This window comes from Rhincodon typus, chromosome 28, assembly GCF_021869965.1.
Source record: "Rhincodon typus isolate 14 chromosome 28, sRhiTyp1.1, whole genome shotgun sequence".
Classification (NCBI taxonomy): domain Eukaryota; kingdom Metazoa; phylum Chordata; class Chondrichthyes; order Orectolobiformes; family Rhincodontidae; genus Rhincodon; species Rhincodon typus.
Genome location: NC_063359.1, coordinates 40,811,210 through 40,829,457, shown reverse-complemented (window position 1 = coordinate 40,829,457; position 18,248 = coordinate 40,811,210). Strand labels below are relative to the sequence as shown.

Below are 18,248 nucleotides of genomic sequence, written 5' to 3'. Positions count from 1 at the left end.
TGCATGCACCTAATGTTCAGGCCAGCAGCTCCCAATGACTGTGAAACTGGGACTGCTTAATATCTTCCTAATGTCACGTCCCTCTTAAGGAATGTCTTCCTGAAATAGCTGCAAGAATAATGCCCTGATTCCACACGACCCCATCCCCATCTTGTCTGTGATAATAACTCTCACCATTGCCTAACTGTTTCTGCACAGTTTGGTGAGACTCTGAGCTGGGGTCAGAGATTTCTACCCAAAATCAGCTGTGTGAGTTTAAGGGTTAAACTGAGGAGGGCAGTAAGCACTGCCCAATATTCTGTGATGAGGTGTGGGGAGAACCGTTTAGGATCTTGAAAAAGTAAGCTGTACTAGTCAGGTCCTCCTCATAGTCTCTGTAACAATCTCCATCCCATCACTGTCCCTTGTGCATAGCTGTTATCATGTATCAGACTCCACCTCATTTCAGACAAGAGCCTCTTCTAGTTGGACCACCAAGCAGTTCCCCTCTTCCAAACCAAATCATGCAGATGCTGTGGATCCCACCAGGAAACAGGATGGTAGCAGCAAATGGATCTTGTTGACAATGACCAGCAGTGAGGATTCGTCTTGCAGTTGGATTTTGTACACAATTTCACCAGGATACAGAAGTTTACCGGGAAGCAAAACTCTAGTCTTTTACCTGGAAAATGTTCCAAACCAGATGGACTGAGAGACTGATGGTGACGGGGGTGCTGTGGTTGATGATTGAATGTTCCTGCAGACTGCACTCCTGACGTGTTTACTTCTCACTTCCTCTGGGAAACCTGCCCCTGTCACATTCCTCCTAACCACATTTTTGTGTTGCTGTGTAGACAGTTGCCTCAGATCTCTCTGTGTTAGCTGCTAATTAAAAACTCTGGTGGTCTCAATGAGGTTCTCATTCAAGAATGTCTTTTATGAGTGTTTGGGCCTTCTGTATTTCACATTCGTTCCCAGCATACTCTCAGATTATTTTTTTGGTGAAGGATTTGGTTGAAATCCAGGGACTGGATGGAATTTGATCCGTCTGCTCCCAGCTACCTCGCTGTGAAATCTGCTCTCATTGTCTTGTCTCTGATTCAAATTCACCCCCCACCCTACCGCCTCACTTGGTCTTCCTATCCCCTTCTCCTCCTTTCACAGTCTGTCACAATTGAGGATGACTTTCTGTCTCTCTGGGGTAGTACTTCCCCTGATGCTGGATGCACACGCATTGCCCCAGGGGTGGGAGTGGCTGCTATTTGTCTGATGGGTATAGGGGTGGGGGAGGATATTCTATCTATCGCGTGCTCCTTCCACTGTTGCATTGGCCGCCCCCTGGGCCTGTCCTGGGACAGGTCTCTCCTTCCCGGAACAGCCTTCTGTAGTTCAGCTGCTGTCGGCCTGGAGCTGCTCATGAGATCTTGGGAAATGTTGTGTTTTTTTCAGAGAGGGTTTTGAGGACATCCTTCAAGTGTTTGCTTTGCTGTCCTGGTAACTGCATGCACTGATGGAACCTGGAGCAGAGAGCTATTTTTTTGAAGATTTTGTTTCTGCCATGTACAGGATGCCACCTAGCCAGAGCAGCGGTTTGACAGGAACCAGTACCATGAAGCTGGGGATGTTAGACTGAGAGAGGACGCAGGTATTGCAGCTTTGATCTGCCAGTGGCTGTGCAGGGAGTTTAGGGAGGCATTGCTGGCAAGATTTCTGAAGGGGTTTGCAGTGCCTGCTGTACACACTGTCCATGTCTCTAATACATACCCGGGAGGGGGTGAGAGGGACTTGCTGCCTTGTTGACTATGGGCTTGCTGTCGGGTTTGAGCTCATTGTCTCACACACTGTTTCTCAAACTGTACTGGACACTGGAGGCGATGTTGAATTTCATTGTTTGTGTATACCCTCACTCAGGAGACTGCCATGAAATGGATCCACATTGTCCAGTGGCTCTCTGTGGATCAGAGAGGGGGATCATGTGGTGGGTGATGGGATCAGGGTGGTAGAGCACCATAAGATATAGGAGCATAATTAGGCCATTCAATCCATCAAATCTGCTCTACCAATCAATCATGGCTGATATCTTTCTCAATCCCATTCTCCTGTTTTCTCCCCATAACCATTGATCCCCATACTAATCAAGAACCTATCTATCTCCATCTGAAAGACACTCAATGACTTGGCCTCCACAGCCCTCTGTGGCAGGTATCCACAGAATCACCACCCTCTGGCTGAAGAGATTCCTCCTCATCTCAGTTCTAAAGGGTCATCCCGTTGCTCTGAGGCTGTGTCCTCAGGTCCCAGTCTCTCCCACTCTTGGAAACATCTTCTCCATGTTCAATCTATCTAGGCCTCTCAGAATTCTGTAAGTTTTAAATTAGATTCCCCCCTCATCCCTTTAAACTCCGCCAAGTACAGACACCCAGTCCTCAACTGTTCCTCATACGACAAGCCCTTCGTCCCTGGGATCATTCTTATAAACCTACTTTGCACCCCCTCCAAGACCAGTACATCCTTCCTTAGATACAGAGCCCAAAACCGCTCACAATATTCCAAATGTAGTCTGACCAGAGCCTTAAATAACCTCAGCAATACATCCCTCCTCTTGTATTCTAGCTGTCTTGAGATGGACGCTGACATTGCATTTACCTTCCTAACTGCCAACTGAACCTGCCTGTTAACTTGAAGAGAATCCTGAATTAAGATTTCCAAGTCCCATTGCACTTCAGATTCTGGAAGCCTTTCCCTATTTAGAAAATAGTCAATGCCTCTATTCTTCATAAAATGTGCATTATCTCACATTTTCCCACATTCCATCTGCCACTTATTTGCCCACTCTCCTAGCCTGTCCAAGTCCTCCCACTTCCTCCACATTACCTGTTCCTCCACCTATCTTTAGTGTGATCTGCAAACTTCGCAACAATGCCCTCAGTTCCTTTGTCCAGATCATTAATGTAGAACGTGAATAGTTGTAGTCTGAACACTGACCCCTGCGGAACTCCACCATCTGTCATCCTGAAGAAGACCCCTTTTTCCTGACTCTCTGCCTTCTGCCAGTTAGCTAATCCTCGATCACACATGCACCTTTGTCTTCCAGTGTTCATCTGAAAGTCACTCATACACATTGGAGAAGGCATCAGCGATTAGTTTGGGGTTTCAGTGTGCATAGATGCAGCCTGTTTGCGTCCAGCAGCTCCATGACAGAGGATTGGTGGTGGTAGTGATGGTGGGGTTGTGGGGGGTGTGGGTGAGGAGTGTCTAAGTTCTGGCCTGGAGCTGACACATGATGAATAGGTTCCCACTCATTGCTTTCTGGGAAGAACTTGTTACTTTTAGGCACAAGGTGGCAGCACATGTGTATTCTATGTCAGTGTTGGTGTTAGACAAGGATGTGTGGGTGGCACTCTCACATTAACCAGACAGTCCAGGGTTAAAGACACCCTCCAATGGGATGGTGAGGGAGCGCCGCGCTGTCGGCAGGTCAGGGCTGAGGGAGCACCGCACTGTCGGCAGGTCAGTGCTGAGGGAGCGCCGCACTGTTATTGGGAAGTGTGACGGTGAGATTTGTTAATTTAATTCATGGTACGTGAGGGTTGCTGGTTGGGCCAGCAATTATTGCCCGTAACTAGTTCATAGTCATAGAGATGCACAGCATGGAAACAGACCCTTTGGTCCATCCCATCCATGCCAACCAGATAGCCTAAATTAATCTATTCCCATTTGCCAGCATCAGGCCCATGTTCTTCTAAACCCTTCCTATTCACATACCCATCCAGATGCCTTTTAAATGTTGTAATTGTATCCACCTCCACCACTTCCTCTCGTAGTTCATTCCATACGTGCATCACCGTCTGAGTGAAAAAGTTGCCTCTTGGTCCCTATTAAATCTTTTCCACGTCACCTTAAACCTATGCCCTCTAGTTTTGGACTCCCCCACTCTGGGGAAAAGACCTTGTCTATTTATCCTATCCATCCCCCTCATGATTTTACAAACTTCTGTAGGGTAACTTCTATAGGGTCACTCCTCAGCTTCCAATGCTCCATGTAAAATAATCCCGGCCTATTCAGCCTCTGCCTATAGCTCAAATCCTCCAACCGTGGCAACATGCTTGTAAATCTTTTCTGCGCTCTTTCCAGTTTCACTTCATCTTTCCAGTAGCCTTGAGAAGATGGTGGTGAGCTGCCTTCTTGAACCTCTGCAATACATGTGTTGTAGGTTGACCCACAGTCCCCTGAGGGAGGGAATTCGTGGATCTTGATCCAACCACATGCTAAATTGCCCGTAATGTTCAGGGATGTGTAGATTAGGTGTGTTATAGGGGGATGGGTCTGGGTGGGATGCTCTGAGGGTTGGTGTGAACTTGTTGGGCCAAAGGGCCTGTTTCCACCCTATAAGGATCTATGATCTACCGTGAAGGAATGGCGATATATTTCCGAGTCAGGATGGTGAGTGGCTTGGAGCGGAACTTGCAGGGGGTGATGTTACCGTTTATCTGCTGCCCCTTTGGATGGAAGTGGTCATGGATTTGGAAGGTGCTGTCTGAGGACTTTTGGTGAATTTCTGCAGTGCATCTTGTAGCTTGTACAGGCTTCTGCTACTAGGAGTGGATGTGGTGCTGAATCAGCATTGGAATTTCCTTCAGGTGCTGGTCCTAACTTTAGGGAAGGAGTCCCTATTAATAAATGTGTTAGTGGGAGAGCATTTTGGTAATAGTGACCATAATTCAGTAAGATTGAAGTTTCATGGAAAAAGGCCAGAGATGAACTGCAAGTCAACATTCAGAACTGGGTGAAGGCCAATTTTAATGAGATAAAACAGGCGTTGGGGAAAGTGGACTGGGAGCAGCTACTCTGGAAAATCTGATGGGAACCGATTGGAGCAGTGGGAATGTTTCTAAAAGGTAACTGTGAGCATGCAGGACCAACAAGTTCCAGTAAGGATGAAGTGGGAGTGAGCAAACAAATCCAGGGGAGCCTGGATAGTGGGGAATGCACGAGATTGGATATGGAAAAAAGAGAAAAGCTTATGGTTGATGTAGAGGGCTGAAAACAGCTGATATAGTTCAGTAGAATGGAAAGTTCCGGGAGTTACTTAAAAAAAAAAAATCAGGAGGGTGAAGAGGGGTATGAAAAAACATTGGTGGGTAAAATGAAGGAAAATCTGAAGGAATTTTATGAAGTGTCTCAGGGGCAATAGGACAAGCAGAAACAGAGTGGGTTCCGTTTGGGACTTAAATAGCTCACTGTATATATGGAAGATGTTGGTGAGATTTTAAATGCATATTTACAATTGCATTCACAATCGAGAAAGACAATGTAGGTATAGAAATCAGGGAAGAGGTCTGTGATACACTTGAACAAATTTGCATCGAGAGGGAGGAGATATTACTGATTTTAGCAGGTATGAAAATGGATAAGTACCTAGACCCAGATGAGATGCATCCCAGGCAGCTGTGGGAAGCAGGGGTTGAGATTGCAGTGCTCTGACATTAATTTCTACATCCTCTCGGGCAACAGGGAGACAGTTAATGTGGTCCCATTACTCAGGAGGAGCGGTAAGGATAAACCAGGAAACTGCAGAAGTCTAATATCAGTAATAGAGACCATTAGAAAAGAATTTGAGGAACAGATTTTATCTTCACTTGGAATCATAGAATCCCTACAGTGTGGAATCAGGCCATTCAGCCCACTGAATCGGGACTAACCCTCCAAAAAGCATCCCTCCCAGATGTGAGCCCTATTCTATCCTTGTAACCCTGTATTTCCCATGGCTAATCCACCCAGCCTGCACATGCTAAATTATGAGCAGTTTAGCCTGGTCAATTCACCTCTCTTGCTCACCTTTGGACTGTGGAAAGAAACTGGAGCACCCGGCGAAAACCCATACTGGGAAAATGTGTAAACTCCACACTGACAGTCGCCTGAGGGTGGAATCCAACCTGGGTCCCTGGCGCTGTGAGGCAGCAGGGCTAACTACTGAGCCACTGTGCTGCCCACTTGGAGGGACAAGGATTAAGCAAGGATAGTCAGCATGGCTTTGTATGATGGAAGATCATGTTTAACAAGTTAGAACTTTGAGGAGTGAATGAGGTAGTGCAATGAAGTAGTGTATCTGGACTTTAGTAAGGCTTTGACAAGGTCTTCTCTGGGAGATTGATCAAGAAGCTAACGCCCATGGGATCCAAGGCAATTTGGCAAATTGGATCCACAATTGTCTGAGTGGTAGGAAGCAAGGGTGATAGTTGAGGGGTGTTTTTGTGACTGGAAGCCTGTGTCCAGGGGGATTCCACATGGTTCGTTGCTGGGTCCCTCATTGTTTGCAATGAACTTAATGACCTACTCACAAGTGCACGAGAGTTAATCAGTAAGTTCACGGATGGCGTGGAAATTAATGGTGTGGTAAATAGTGAAGAGGAAAGCCTTTGGCTCCAGGACAGTGAAGATGAGTTGATCAGTGGGCTGGGTTATGACTGGTCATTGGGCTGGATAATTGGGTAGGGTCAGTGGCTGGTCAATGGGCGGGGTCAGTAACTGGTCAGGGGGAAATGGAATTTAATCCTGAAAAGTATAAGGTCATGCATTTTGGGAGTACTGATGGGGTAAGAGAGTACATCATGAATGGTAGAACCCCAGGAGGTACGGAAGGTCAGAGAGACCTCAGTGTGCACATCAATAAATCCTTGAAGACAGTAGGACAGGTCGATAGGTAGTTAAGAAAGCATATGGGACACTCGCCTTTATTGGTGACTGTATTGAATGTAGAGCAAAGAGGATATGATGGAGCTGTATATAACAGTAGTTAGGCTGCAGCTGGAGGACTGTGTGCAGTTCTGGTCCCAGCACTCTCAGAAGGATGTGATTGCCCTGGAGGGAGTGCAGAGGCAATTCACCAGGGTTTTGCCTGGAATGGAGCAGTTTGACTATGCGGAGAGGCTGGATAAGCTCAGGTTGCTTTCTTTGGAGCAGAGGAGGCTGAGGAAGGACCTGATTGAAGTGGACAAAGTTCTGAGTGGCGTGGAAGTTTGGATAAGAGGGATGTTAGAGGGGTCGATGACCGGGCTAGATTTAACATAAAGGATAGGAGATTTAGAGGGGATGTCTAGACAGTTTCTTTTGACCCTCTTGATGGTGGGAATTTGCTTCCTGAAAGGCCAGTAAAGGTAGAAACCATCACAATATTTCAGAAGGGTTTAGATGAATATTTGAAATACCATAGCATTCAAAACTATGGGCCACATACTGAAAAATGTACAGTGTAGATAGGTGCTTGATGAGCAATGTGGACACATTGGGCATAAGGGCGTTGCTCCATGCTATAAACCTCTAATTAACTGTATCCCACTGTGCTGCCAGTGGGACAGGACATATCCAGGGATGGTGATAGTGGTTTCTGGGACATGTCTGTAAGGTATGAGTAGGACTGTGTCTGGCTGTTACTTGACTGGTCTATGACACAGCTGTCCCAATTTTGGCACTAACCGCCCCGATGTTAGTGAAGAAGTCTTCGCAGGGTTGACGGGGCTGTTTCTGCCTTTGTCTTTTCCAATACCAGGTGATCCGTTTGGTTTCACTCCTTTGTTAAGACTTTGTAGTGATTGATGAAACTTGTGGCTTCCTGGAACATTTCAGAGTTGACCACATCACTTTGGATTCGAAGTCACATGTGGCCCAGCCCAGGTAGGAACATAAGTGATCCAGATGGGGTTTAACAAAATTTGAGAGCGCTTTCATGGTAATCTTTGGACTTCTGATTCCAGATTTTTTGTTTTTTTGTTTCACATTCCACTCTGTGCTGTGGTGAGATTCAATCCCAGGATCCATCTGGGGTATTAGTCCAGCAATAATATCACTAGACCCTCACCTTCCTTGTAAAATCTCCTCAGGCCATGTGCCTTACAAAGAAAGTATCAGTGTGAATCAGGGAGATTGAAAATGTGTTGTGTCACCCCAGAGTGGGACCTGGTGTATACAGAATTATGTATCCATTGGACTTTCTGTCATTTCTGATTTGATATATTTTTTCCTCTGGCCATGTAGCTGAAATGGAATGGGTTTTGGAAATATTAAGTCTATTCCAATTGTACTGTCTGCAAAATGCTGTATGGCCTCACAGGGATAGCATGCTGGATATCAAGACCCATTACTCCTGCTGTAGCGACAAATATAACAAATCAATGAAACACCAAAATCCCCAAATTGTCTCTAACTGCTGCCAGGAATCAATGGAAACCACAACAGGTTTTTTCAGTTAACAAAATAACTGTATTTATAGTAACACGGTTAAACAAAACAGTAAAAAAGGAGAGGTTTTGTAATTTATGCATCTTACACTTTGCCCCCTTCGAAATTCCCTGCACACGTGCACAAACTCCGAGAAAAATGAACAAAATGCAAATATTATGTGTGAAGGAAATAAAAATGTCAGGACCACAGTGCTGTGTTCCCATTCCAAATCCCAAACTGAGGGCTTAGTTTCACCAGCTTTTCAGTTCTTCATTGATGCCTTAATGTTATTTGTGCAGCAATGTTGAATCTATAGCTGACTGGTTGATTGGTTGGACCTGAGGTCTTTCTTTCTGCTTTGGGTTTTGGAGTTACTTTTTTTCAGTGTCTCTGAAGTTTTCTTGCTTTCCTCACTCAGAATAAGAGAGAGCAACTTCGTAGGGAAAGAGTTTGGAGAGAGATCAATGCAGAGAGCTTCTGTGATTCCTTGCTTCTCTGTTTCTGTTTCCATTTCCCTCTATGCAGCCTGAGCAATCAGAGGGTTGTTACTGTGCTGATCTCTCCTGAACCCACAGCAAATAGTACCATAAGTTGTAGACTCAAATGTCTCACATGCCTCAGTTGGAGCTTCACTGGATTTTCAAAAGCCGCAAACATCCTGCATATTCTCCCCTTTTTAAAGCATTGTCCATTTTATTCATTTTCAGACTACAGTCCAGAAAAAAGCCATGGCCGCACTGTCGAGGGGCCAGTCAGTTGGGCACAGAGCTTGGTGAGTTGGTGTTAATTCTCTGTTCTGTAATCGATGTTCTCTTGTCAGTGGGATCTCCCTGTGCACTGCCCTGGCACGGACTGGATGCCATCTGTTGCAATATTCACTGCTCAGGCACCGAGGGCCCACCTAAAATAAATGAGGTAAATTTTTATATGCAGATGGGATTGCAGCAATACAAAAGCTCAGGAGAGGGAAGATATTGAGATAATTTGCATAATTAAAATTCATAATAGCTCCTTTTAATGTCAGGGAGATGGGAATAACATGAAAATCACTTTGTACAGCTGCAGAAATGTTGGGCTTAGCTCTTCAGCTCGAATCAGATGTGTTAAGTCAGACTCAAAAAATACAGTGTTTTTCTGAAGTTAAACAAATATTCATTTCATGTTTAAAAATAGATAAGCTAATTAAAAATTAAACAAATTATAGAGGAGAACGAGTTTAAAGTATTTGAGCTAGAGAGAGACACACACACAAAGCCATGGAGAGAGAAAGGGAGAGAAAGAGAAAGAGAGCAAGAGGTGGATAAAGAGAGGGACAAAGGGAGGGGAAGGACAGAGAGGGGGACAAAGAGAGAGAGAGAGAGGATGGAGTGGAAAAGGAAGGGGGACAGCGAAAGGCAGGGGGACAGAGAGAGAGGTGTGGGCGACCGAGAAAGAGGGACGAGAGGGAGAGCACGAGAGGGACGGGGGGTTAAGACAAGGGGGTTGACAGAGAGGGAGGGACAGCAGGTGGGAGAGAGAGAGAGGGAGGGGGGGAACGGAGGGATGGACAGACGGGGGTGGTGGGAACAGAGATACAGGGGTATAGAGAAAGAGAGAGACAGAGAGAGAGAGACAGAAAGAAAATGACAGTGGATGAGATGGAGAGTGAGACACAGAAGTAGAGAGGGAGAGACCGTGAGTGAGAGAGGTGGAGAGTGACAGAGGGAGAGAAATTTTAATGTTGCAGTGAGGGACAAAGTCTGAAAGAGAAAGACGGAAAGAGAGAGTGCGTGATTTTGCTCATTTGGGAGAGACGGGTATCGCTGGCAAAGCCAGTGCATATGGTGACGCTGAGTCACCTTGTACTGCTGCAGTGAGGGTAGCATGGGCATAGAATGTACTCTCAGTGGGGGATTTCAATGTCCACCAGGACTGGCTCAGTGGCAGTAGTACTGATCAAGGTGGTTGGGTCCTAAAGGACATAGCTGCCAGATTGGGTCTGCAACAGCTGGTGAGGGAACTAACAAGAGGGAAAAACGTACTTGACCTCATCCTCGCCAGTCTGCTGGCTGCAGATGTATCTGTTGATAACATTATAGGTAAGTGTGACCATTGCACAGTCCTTGTGGAGATAAAGTCCCGTCTTCACATTGAGAATACCCCACCATGTTAAATGGGACAGACTTTGAACAGACCTAGCAACTGAAGACTGGGTATCCATGAGGCGTTGTGGGCCATCAACAGCAGCAGAATTGTACTCCAGCACAATCTGAAACCTTATGGCCTGGCATATACCCCATTCGGAACCCAAGAAAGTTCGATTTGAGTCTTTTCTAACTGTGGAGAAGTGGTGAGGATTAGGGATCCATCCACAGCAGTCACTAAAGACCAAGCAGACAGGTAGAAACCAAAATTAGAAAGGTGTTTTCTCTAGTGCAGCAGGTGAAGATGTGAGATTGAGTCAAGATGGTTAAGATAATGGGAGAATTTGATGGCCTTGATTGAAAGAATCATTTCCGTCTGGTAGGAGTCACTGGGGAGTCTGGGGGTGTGGAGAACTGAGGAGGAAACGAGGTCAGGAAGCAAAGAGGGATCCCAGTCTTGAAAAGCGCTGAAAGCTGATTCTACGATGATACTGAAAGGGCATTGAATGAATTGTTGAAGAGCTGACATTTACAGGGCTACAGGGGATGAACAGTGGGGAATGAGATTAACTTGATAAATCTTACGGAGAGACTAGTGAAACTGAATGGCCTCCTTCTGGGCTGTACTCATTCTGTAATGCTAGCTAACTCGATGCGCTGAATGGTTCCCTCCTGTTTGCTGCCGTTGGGATTTGGCTGTGCTGGTTCTCGGTAAGAGCTGCACTCCCTGCTCTACGCTGACTGAATCAGACAGTGTCACTGCAGCATTAACTCGGAAAGCTGCAACTGCACTGAGTTTGACAGCTATATTTAAATATCTTTGATTTCTCACAATCCCTTACGTCGTCTAAATTTCTTGCCAGTGTTGAGCAACCAAATTAGATTTTCGTAATGCTTTATTTTTAAAAAGTGAAGAGTGAGACAGAGAATCTGAAATGGAGGTCGATAACAGGAAGGAGATAATTAAGTCGATGTGAAGAATCTTTTCGGAAAAGCGGCTGTTATTGAGGTTTTGATTTCTAGAGATTAGAAGCTGCAGAGGGACTGGGAATAATTCCTGGAGCTAATGTCAGGTGACTCAGTCATTAGGCTCATAATCCAGACAAGACAGGGTTAGCACCACTCCCTCATTGAGGTGGGGATATCAGTAAATTCTGTCCAAGCATTGAAATCCCATGTAAGCTGTTTGAGAATTTCCGTTCAATTTTTAAAATGTGGACATTACATTTATGTAGCACCTTGACTTCAGGATGCCGCGATGCACTGCACTGAGGTGTGGTCACTTTTATAAAATATAATTCTTTCGGGCATGTGGGCATTGGTTGAACTGAGTGTCTTCCTGGGCCATTTCCAAAGGCAGTTAAGAGTCAACCACATTGCTATGGGTCTGGAGTCACATGTAGGCCAGACTGGGTAAGGATGGCAGCTTCCTTCCTGAAGGTGTTGCAATGTAGACGTTTTAGCAGCTAACATTTTGCAAGGTGACATAGAGGATAGGGGCAGCAGGAGGCTATCCAGCCCTTCGAGCCTGCTCCGCCATTAAAAATATGATTAAAGCTGATCATCGACCTCAGTCCCCTGTTCTTGCTTACTCCTCAAGAACCATAGAACATGGAACAGTACAGCATGGTACAGGCCCTTCGGCCCACGATGTTGTGCCGAACTTTTACCCGAAACCTAAGGTCTATCTAACCTCCACCGCTACCTTATACTATCATCCATATGCCTATCTAATAGCCGCTTAAATGCCCCTAATGAGGCCGACTCCACTATCCTCTCTGGCAATGCATTCCACGCCCCTACCACTCTCTGAGTAAAGAACCTACCTCTGACATCTTCCCGATATCTACCTCCTTTCACTTTAAAACTATGTCCCCACGTAAAAGCTACCTCCACCCTAGGAAAAAGTCTCTGGCTGTCTACTCTATCTATACCTCTGATCATTTTGTACACCTCTATCAAGTCACCGCTCATCCTTCGTCGTTCGAAAGAGAAAAGCCCTAGCTCTCTCAACCTTTCCTCGTAAGACCTTCCCTCCATTCCAGGCAACATCCTGGTAAATCTCCTCTGCACCTTTTCCAACGCCTCCACATCTTTCCTGTAATGAGGTGACCAGAACTGGACACAGTACTCCAGATGTGGCCGAACCAGAGTTTTGTATAGCTCGAGCATAACTTCACGGCTCTTGAACTCAATCCCTCTATTAATGAAAGCTAACACACCATACGCCTTCTTAACAACTCTATCCACCTGGGTGACAGCTTTCAGGGAACTGTGAACATGAACCCCAAGATCCCTCTGCTCCTCCACACTGCCAAGAATCTTTCCGTTAACCCTGCATTCTGCTTTCAAGTTTGTCCTTCCAAAATGAATCCCCTCACACTTTTCAGGGTTAAACTCCATCTGCCACTTCTCAGCCCAGCTCTGCATTCTATCAATGTCCCTTTGTAACCTAGAACAGCCCTCCGCACTGTCCACAACGTGACCCACCTTCGTATCGTCTGCGAACTTGCTAATCCACCCTTCCACTCCTTCATCCAAATCATTTACAAAAATCACAACTAGAAGAGGACCCAGAACAGATCCTTGTGGTACACCACTCGTAACTGAGCACCATGTTGAATATTTTCTGTCCACTACCACCCTTTGTCTTCTAAGGGTCAGCCAATTCTGAATTCAATCTGCCACATTTCCCCCTATCCCATGCCTCTTTACCTTCTGCATGAGCCTACCATGGGGAGCCTTATCAAACGCCTTACTTAAATCCATGTATACCACATCCACTGCTCCACCTTTATCCACATGTTTGGTCACCTCATCAAAGAATTCAGTAAGATTTGTGAGGCATGATCTACCTCTCACAAATCCATGCTGACTATCACGAATCAAACTGTGCCTTTCCAAGTGATCATAAATCTTGTCTCTCAGAGCCCTTTCCAATAATTTGCCCACCACTGACGTAAGACTAACGAAATCCAGACTAACCAGATTCTTTAGCCCCATGAACTAGATCTAACTCCTCCTTGAAAACATTCAACATTTTGGGCTCAGTTGCTTTCTATGGCAGAGAATTCCACAGGCTGCCATTCTCTGGGTGAAGATATTTCTCCTCATCTCAGTCCTAAATGGCTTTAGACTATGATCCCTGTTTCTGGACTGCCCGCTTATCGGGCACATTCTGCCTGCATTTACCCTCTCCAGTCCTGTTAGACTTTTATCAGTTTCTGTGAGGTCCGTGTCTCATTTTTCCCTGTTTGATAATCTCCTGAATCGTGAACAAGTCTTGAGCCACGTTCCGAGTGGGCTTCCCTGAGAAATTTGTGGCCTCCTTTTCCCTGCAGACAGCCCCTGGATGAAGGTAATTGGCAGTTTGGAGGAGGGCCAATGTTTCTGTCTCAGAAAGTCACTAGAAGCAGGTTCAGGGATAATTTTCAAAAGAGATTTGGAGAAATGGCTGAAGATGGACGATATGTAGAGCCATGTGGTAACAGCAGGTCAGCATGGAACTGATTGGAAAATTCTTACAAAGAACCAGCACAAGCATGATGGGTGGAATGGCCTCCTGTCATGCTATCAGACTGCACTGTGGGAATTTGGTGCAGAAGTACGCCATTTGGCCCCTTTAACTAGGTCATGCCTGATCTCAACACCATCTTCCTGCACCATCCCCAATTTCATGGTTTTTGTTTTAAATCTGGGCAGTGATTGAGCTTAAACAGCTCAATCTGGTTTGGAGAATTCCAAAGATTCACCTTTCTCTGAGGGAAGGAATTCCTCCTTGTCTCAATCTTCAATGGCCTGCTCCTCACTCTGACAGTGTAACCCTCTGAAGCACAGAGTCCAGCATCAGGCAGAGATCAATCCCATAGGGAGTTAGAAGGAGTGGATGTCTCCTTCAGAGAAACGTCTTAAAAATATCCAATGCCAGCTCCTGTCCATCTCCTCCCTCCCCACCCCGGCACAAGCCCCCCTCTCTGAGGGACCACAGAGGCAGCAGGGTGTCCTGGTCAATCACTCCTCACTCCCCCTGACCCTGTCACACCCTCCCCCCAACCTCCCTCACTGCTCCCCACCTTCCCTCACTGTTCCCCACCCTTCCTCACTACACCCCACCCTCCACACTCCTTTGCTCCCCCCCACCCACCCAGTCCTGACGATTCCTTTGAAAGTGGCCCATGCCTCTCTGGGCTCAACATTAACTGCCTCAGACCATTTGAGCCGTCAGAAACAGCAGCCAATCTCACAGCCCAAGGTAAAGGAAGGCTGCATGAATAATTAATCATAAATCCATAAATTATGAAGCTGAATTTTATGCTTTGTAACCCTTGGTAATAGTTTAGATCAGTGGTGAAGATTTATATCACAGGTAGCACAAAGTGTGAACATGTAACATTGGGCTGCATGTGATTGGCTTCAGTCCCGGCATCTGTCAAACTGATTCATCCTTCAGACCCGACTACACCCTCTGTGTGAAGGTGCAATCCTTCAGTTTGAACTTTTCCATTAAACAGTCCCAGGACATGGACAGCATGAGGTCAGATACAGAGTGAAGCTGCTTCTACGCTGTCCCTACCAAATACTCCCAGGAATGGGACAGCACAGGGTTTGATGTAGAGTAAAGCTTTCTCTACACTGGCCCCAATCAAACACTCCCTGAACAAGGACGGCATTGTGTTAGATACAGAGTAAAAATCCCAGTGCCACAAGTTCCTTTTTCTGAGACAAAAACAGAAATGCTGGAGAAACTCAGCAGGTCTGACAGCATCTGTGGAGAGAGAAATAGAGTATAACATTTCGGGTCTGAGTGATTCTTGTTCAGAACAGAGGTCTGAAGTTCTGAGTTCTGAAGAAGGGTCACTAGACTCAAAACGTTAGCTGTTCCTCTCTCTACAGTAGCTGCCAGACCTACTGTGTTTCTCCAGCATTTCGGTTTTTGTTTAAATTTCCAACATCCTTTAGCCTCTCCCTTTGATTTACTGCTTGCTGCTTGTCACTGTTAAAATACTCTGCAGTGGTATTCTGAATCTAATTTGACATATTATTAACTGAAACTATACTTTTGAGAGGTCTTTGGATGCTGTGGTGTGAGATGCATTAATTCTCGATGCATTATTGATCAGGTTATATTCTGCTGCCTGCTCCCTTTATATCACGAAACAGTGGGGAGTTTGAGATTAATTAATCTTGCTGAGAACACAAAAGTAATTAAGAGCAAAAACTATAAACTCTCCTGGAGCAGGAACTCACTGTCACGCACTGATCATAATCCCCACTTTCTGACTGGGCATCCTCCTGTCACACCGTGGCGAACTGGCAGCCATTCTATGCACAGCATGATCCCACAGTGAAAGCTAGTATAATACACAAGGCAAGGTCACATGGGGTAATTTTGTTAGTTGGTAAATCCTCTGTGCAAGCTAACAGGAAGCACAGAGTCAGGATTAATGGGTCTTTTTCTGGTTGGCAAGCTATAACTAATGGGGTGCCACAGGGTTAGGTCCTCAGGCATCTACTATTTAAAATCGATGTAATGACTTGGATATGGGGATAGAAAGGACCCTCTTGTGGCACAGTGGTAGTATCTTTACTCTTGAACCAGGAGGCCTGGCCCAAGTCCCATCTGTTCCAGAGGTGTTTAATAACCTCTCTGAACAAGTTGATTAGAAAAATAGAAAGTACTATAACCACATTTGCAGATGGCACTAAAATATATGGGAAAGTAAGTTGCAATGAAGGACTTTACAAATCGATATGGATGCGTTAGGTGAATGGGCCAAACTTTGGTGGGTATAGTTTAATGTGGATAAGTAGGAAGTTATCTATTTTGGTCAGAGGAATAGAAAGTCAACTTATTATCTAAATGAAGAGAAATTTGAGTGTTTCAGTGCAGAGGGATCTGGGTGTCCTTGTGCATGAATCACTGAAAACTGCTATGTAGATACAGCAGGTAATAAGGAAATTTGGTATTTATTGCTAAAGGAATAGAGTATAGAAGTAGGTGGATACTGAAACATTGAATCAATTTAAGGAGGAGATAGATTTTTAATTAGTAATGGGTGAAGGGTTATGGGGAACAGGGCAGGAAGGTGCAGTTGAGGCCGAGATGAGATGAGCCATGTACGTGTTAAACAGTGGAGCAGGTTTGAGGGGTTGAATGGCCTCCTTCTGGTTCTGGTGTTGTAAGGGGTTAATAGCTATATGCTAATAAACAGCATCATCAGTGACACCAGATCACATGGCAGTGGCATCTGAGTGCAGAACCTTCCAGGAATGTCCAGTTTGACCTTGTCCTGCAGCAACGTCATAAATAAATGCAGAGTCTTGCAGTCCTCACCTGTCCAAGCCTGCCAAGACCTTCTTGTGACATTTTCACACAAACAACAAACGTCAACTCCATTGTACCCTCGAACTAGTCCAACGTTCTGAGCATAAATCAGGCACAGACTGGACTTGAGGAAATATTCCAAGAAGTGACCAAAGAGGCATGTTTTTAAGGAGCCTGTAACCGGGAGGGAGGAATAGAGGAGTGAAGAGATTGAGGGAGGAAATCCCAGAGCTTAGAGCCCAGGAAGCTGAAGCTATGGCCCTCACTTGGGGGTGTTGTGAACGGAGTGGGAAATGATTCTGATTGAGGGATCCCTTTGGGGTCCAGAACACTAGGCTGCATCAGACTGCACAGTGCACACACTGATCCGCTCTCCTTCCAGCTTGGACAAAGGGATCTTTTACATTATATGAGCAGAATGCCAGTGGAACAGTGTCGTCTGCCCCGACAGCCCCGGACACACCTGCTCCTTCTGTCACTGCATCACACATCAGATCAGTCCTCCTGGGAGTCAACCCAAGGCAAGTGATAGAACATAGAACATTACAGCGCAGTACAGGCCCTTCGGCCCTCGATGTTGCGCTGACCTGTGAAACTAATCTGAAGCCTATCTAACCTAAACTATTCCATTATCATCCATACGTTTATCCAATGACCATTTAAATGCCCTTGAAGTTGGCGAGTCTACTACTTTTGCAGGCAGGGCATTCCACGCCCTTACTACTCTCTGAGTAAAGAACCTACCTCTGACATCTGTCCTATATCTATCACCCCTCAATTTAAAGCTATGTTCCCTTGTGCTAGCCACCACCATCCGAGGAAAAAGGCTCCCACTGTCCACCCTATCTAATCCTCTGATCATCTTGTATGTCTCTATTAAGTCACTTCTTAACCTTCTTCTCTCTAACGAAAACAGCCTCAAGTCCCTCAGCCTTTCCTCATAAGACCTTCCCTCCATACCAGGCAACATCCTGGTAAATCTCCTCTGCACCCTTTCCAATGCTTCCATATCCTTCCTATAATGCGGTGACCAGAACTGTACGCAATACTCCAAGTGCGGCCGCACCAGAGTTTTGTACAGCTGCAACATGACCTCATGGGCCCGGACAGAGTCCCTGGCCATTCACCGACATCTTCAACCTCTCCTTCCTACAAGCCGAAGTCCCCACCTGCACCAAGAAGACCACTCATCCTCGTAACTAAGAAAACACATGCAGTGTGCCTTAATGACTACTGCCCAGTGGCTCTGACCTCCATAATCATGAAGTGCTTCAAGAGGTTGGTCATGGCCAACATTAACTCCAGTCTCCCTACTTGCCTTGATTCCCTACAGTTTGCCTACCGACATAACAGATCCGAAGCGAACGACATTTCCCTAGCCCTGCACTCATCCCTGGAACATCTGGAGAACAAGGACACCAATGTCAGTCTTGTACTCATCAACTACAGCTCTGCCTTCAACACCATTATCCCCTCCAGACTGATCTCAAAACTCAATGACGTTGGTCTGTGCTCTGCGCTCTGTAACTGGATCCTCAGATTTCTGACCCACAGACCGCAATCAGGTGAGGATAGGTAACTGCACCTCCTCCATAATAACA

The 18,248-nt window shown here is 45.8% G+C and overlaps 1 long non-coding RNA gene across 1 annotated transcript in view; it reads left to right on the top strand.

Annotated features, from left to right (window-relative positions):
* LOC125486384 overlaps positions 1-18,248 on the top strand; it is a 27,790-nt gene extending 9,542 nt beyond the window's left edge. Inside the window, exons 2-3 of the long non-coding RNA XR_007265063.1 lie at positions 8,907-8,971; positions 17,981-18,248. This is a non-coding gene — a long non-coding RNA (uncharacterized LOC125486384). The remainder of the gene's footprint in view (positions 1-8,906; positions 8,972-17,980) is intronic.